The 4,763-nt window shown below is 48.5% G+C and overlaps 1 pseudogene across 1 annotated transcript; it reads left to right on the top strand.

Moving 5' to 3' along the window:
• Positions 1–4,184: 4,184 nt before the first annotated feature.
• On the top strand, positions 4,185–4,257 carry H257_11368 (annotated as a pseudogene). The gene has a single exon. The product of its transcript is annotated as a tRNA-OTHER (tRNA).
• The last annotated feature ends 506 nt before the right edge of the window (positions 4,258–4,763 follow it).

Here is a 4,763-nt window from a genome sequence, read left to right as displayed (position 1 = left end):
ATGTTCTATGACTCCCTGGCGCGAACAATCGCTTTTACCAATGAACAGTCGCTTTTAGAGATGAACCGTCCCTTTTACAAATGAACAGTCGTATCCAAATCCTCGCATTATAGATAAACGTCTGAAATGTTATTACTTTTCCGCGGGATGAAGTTTGGATGACATGGGATGTGACAATTTTTAGACTTGGAGAGGGAAAGCTTGGAAAGACTTGATTGATGGACGAAAAATTCAATTGTGTTTACTTAATTGCTCTGTAGTTCACTACCAAAGATGGCGACATATTTTGGAGTCTACTTTGTTCTATCTTTGTCGATTGTTGACCGTATATCATGACACCATTTCCCAAAGGTTGTCAACGGTTACTTGGGAATATCCGGCACCAATTTGATACATCCGAATACCGAAGTTGATGTTGGAGCATCTCCACCACATTCCAGTAAATCGACACACCAATATCCGCATAGCGTTCGGATAACAACCTCCAGTATTGTAATGGACTGATAATTCAGGATAATTCGCACTGCAAAAAGCCCAACTCCAGCCAGTAAATTCACCATCATTCGACCAGCCTGAGTGGAAACGCGCGTTACTTTCGACAATGAGGTATGCTTATCTCCAGGAATGGCACGCAATGATGCGCAATATGCATGCACATGTACAGCACTGTACAAAGTTATCCTTATCACCAGGAATGGCATCAAGTGTAGTTTCTCGTGAACTAGTAAACGGAGAACGGTGATATACAGACATAATAGGCATCTGCCAGCTCGATAGGACACATCCAAATACCGACGTTGATGGGCGCTGCGACAAATATATCCGACAACTATCTGATTGGTTAAAAGTAGAACCCTGTTGGCTTTCATTGGCGGATGTCTCTTCCATGTCAATACAACGACCAAGTAAAGTATCTAGGATTTTTGGAATGCATCGACGTACAGAGTCCTGTTTGCTGGCGGGGGCTAACTGTAAAGGTACACTGTACACGTACTATTATAGTACGCTCAATATTACGTGGAGGAATTATCTTGGTTAACGTTATTTTGCGCAACACAAGCCACTCATCAGGCATGCTTACCTCGTTCCTTGCTCGCCAATGATACCGAAGTACATTAAGACTCCGTGGACATCGTAGCGAGCGTTACCATTCGCTGTAAAGAACCCTACCGCTGGAGTACATGTGCACTTCTAGATTTACATTGATAACTCATGTATACGAGTTTGCCACCGTAGAATAAGTTTGTGAGCTCTTAATTACTTCCCATCGTCTCAATCAACTCTTTGGTGAGTGTTTTGTGATACCTGTGAGGTCGCTCGCAACAATATAAGTAATCTTAGTAGTTGTAGTATTGAAAATATGATTAATTAGTGTTGTGGTGGAAGGGGGCACAGATTGAAGGGAGGTCGCAGTTAGTGTTATAAGCATCCCCACTGTGCAGATGCTAGCAGTAGGGATGGTTGTAAACACTGTGTGCTAACAAGTACGGTGGTTCACGTTGCGAAAGTAAGTGGATATGCAGAGCTGGAGAACGTGGTTAGTGTCGTTTGTTGAATGAGGGGCAATTGGAATGACTACTGGAGGTAAGGTGGTGTTGGCGTAGCTACAGTAATGTTCAATCAGGACCTACCTAAAGCGCAACCATTACTCTTAGCCGCTTCGTACGTTTTGTGTCGAATGGGCAACAAAATGGGTCCCACCATTGGTCCCCATGCATCATGGTGGGGCGCCGGCTGACTGCCACCGACTACAACAGCATGATCTCCTGCTGGTTCGTGCCGTTTTACTTATGCTGATCAACACCATTTCGTGTCTCGGCAGTATTTCAACCAATAGAAAGCCGTACATGCTAAATGTTAGTGATATGTTGCTGCTGCGACAACCGCCTCGTCCAATCGGATTGTCGCAAAAAATAATGACCAGTCCGAATACTCACGGGGCCGAATTTTGTCGGTTTTGTGTCGTGTCTGTCTTATATGTAATAGTGTATCACAATAATTACACTACTTGGTATTTCTCATACTCCCACTCAATTCGTGGGTCCATCTGCAATTCCCATTTTTGAACGCAGGATCTCGAATTGCCCTCGCGGGATCGCTTTGGTGAGGATATCTGCTACCATCAACTTCGTTGGACAGTAACAAAGGTCGATGCGGCCCTTCTCGACTTGGTCTCGCACAAAGTGAAACCCCGAAACCCCGAGATGCCAGCGTCTTGCGACCACGGAGCAAATCGGTGAGCACCCAACTGTCGTTGTAGACCAACGCATCGTATTCTTCTTGGGTCGCGTCGAGCCACGCTTGCTTTTTGGGTCTTGATTCGATGCTGGCAAAAGACAGCGGCGTGTCGTTGATCACGTCGACCGAAAATACTTGGTGGTGGCCACCCGAAATGAATTCGAGACCCGTTGGATTGACGAAATCGACCTCAGCGTCGCTTGATTATTGGTCGCTTAGGGTCGTTGCTTCGCCAAATTGCGGTGGATCTTCGACTTTGAACTCTTGACATAGGTTGATTTGGGTCGACATACTTGGTGTTTCTTCAAGGGCCATGGTAGGAACTTCCACTGGAACCGTAGGCCCTTAATGTATTGGAATTGATGTGATAGACCCCGCATCGATTTCTTCCGCTTTAGTGACTTCGAGTGGGAAATCTGTCACTTGGTCATCCAAATGACCGTTCTTCTCGTTAGCAGCCACAACGTTTTCCGTGAACTTGACTGAGCGGCACTCGGGCTTCGCCAGTTTCGCTGTCGACCAAACTATAGCTCTTGTGTTGGCTTGCATATCCCAGGAACACACACTTGGTCGCTCAGGGTCCAACTTGGCACGCTTCGCCTTGTCGATGAATGCAAACGCTTTGCAGCCAATGGTTGATGTTGGGCTTACGACCGTGAAGTGCTTCAAACGGGGTTTTGCATCCAAGCGCCTTGGTGTAGCTTCAACGTATTTCAGCGCTTCGCCCCAATATCGGTTATCCATGCCACCATCCACGAACAGTTCGTAATGCATCTTCTCGCCAAATGTCGCGGGTGTGATCGGTCCACCCTTGTCAATGTACGCGCTCCAGTGGGGCATGTGTGCGGTACGGGTTGGCGTTCTTGTAGCTCATCCGACGAGCTTTGGCCACCTCACACACTTCACAGCTGTAGTCTTGCGCCAGGTCGGACTTGGACAGGTGCAGGCCTTCCATGGAGCCGTCGCGAGCCGCTTGCTTGATCGCCGCAAAGTTGAGGTGTGCCAGTCGAAGGTGCCATAGTACCAGCTTCGGCGTGGACTGTCGAACGAGACAGCTGTTGATATGTTCTTCATATGGTTGAAAAACAAGAGCCCGCGATGATGGGTGAACGTGAGGACAAACGTGTCCAAGATCATGATGGCCACGTCCAGGTCCCACTTGGCCACTTGAAAACCATCCCTGAGAAGCAGTCGAAACGCGAGGAGGTTTTGCTTGCGGTTTGGGACAAATTTGGCCTTGGGACGGTCCAGTCGATGGTCTGCGTCCACTTGGATTGACAGCAGGCCCATGTGCATAGACTAGACGGTTGAGTTGTCGGCCAGCTGTAACGCAGACAGCTGTGCTCGGGCCAGTTTCGTGAACAGGGGCTTGTTTCCCGTCACATCTGCTGTGCAAGCGCTTTCCAGAATCCATACGCATTGAAGGTCCGAACGTGGGATATCATCTGATGTGGCCAGAATGAATCCTTCCTCCTCATCGTGTTGAAGGACGTTGATTTGGTCATCATCTTTGATGGACATGCACTTCCGTTTGATGCCCTTGGCCAAATCGCGCTTCGTGTAGCGACATTCAAACACATGATCGCCAATCTTGTTGCAGTAATGACACTAGTCCTTCGCCGCGTGTTTCTTGAAAGGGCGAGGCTTGTCAGGCTTACCCGTGTAGAGTATCTGTTCTGTTTCCGCCTTTCGCTTCAAGGATGCACCATTCTTCACTTCATTTTCCTTGGATAACAGCCGGTTGGTAATTTCGGAGAGAGTCCGAGCCGGTTCAAGAAGCTGCGCAGTATTTCTACCGTTGTGGGGAATACTTCCTTCACGCTTGTCAGCAGGATACGTCCCAGCATTTCGTCGTCCGCGGATGATCCCTTGAGCAGCAGCTTGTGTTGCAGGCCGCGCAGATCCGTAACATGTTTTTATATCGACGATCCAGGGCTGTACAAGGGGGGGGAATAGCTCAGGTGGTAGAGCATCGGTTTCTTAACTCAAAGGTCGTGGGTTCGATCCCCGGCTTCCCCGGATTATTTCCGCAAGGATTTATCCGTCCCTCCCCTGGGGAATCCGGATAACAAGGGCTGCGTACGAAGACGAGGACCGAACTTCGAAGAAGATCGGTCGAAGCACGAGGTATGAAGCGTTGAGCGAAGTAAAAACCGAAGATTACACACCGCCCCTGGTCGAGCAGGCGCGTTACAATTGGCGAAGCGGTTCCATAACATGTGGTTCTAGTGTCGGCCCTCGCGGAGGAATGTCTTAAAAATGATAATCCAAACTCAATTAACCAGGGCTGTACACCTTCGTGTGTAACTCGTGGATGTTGTTGGACACATCAGCATATGTCCGGGTTTCGTAACGCGTGACATGCATGTCTCACACTTCCTTGAATGTCGAGACGTGAGAAACATAGGCCAGGTTGTCGTAGTCAAGCCGAGGATGTCAAAGGTCTTGTCTTCCTTCGAGTCGTAGTCGTCCTCATCATCAGCGTCGTCGCAGGTGTCGTCGCCGCTTCACAACTATCCACAAGC

Source organism: Aphanomyces astaci (genome assembly GCF_000520075.1).
Source record: "Aphanomyces astaci strain APO3 unplaced genomic scaffold supercont1.33, whole genome shotgun sequence".
NCBI classification, from domain to species: domain Eukaryota; phylum Oomycota; class Saprolegniomycetes; order Saprolegniales; family Verrucalvaceae; genus Aphanomyces; species Aphanomyces astaci.
This window is presented reverse-complemented; position numbering and strand designations above follow the sequence as displayed.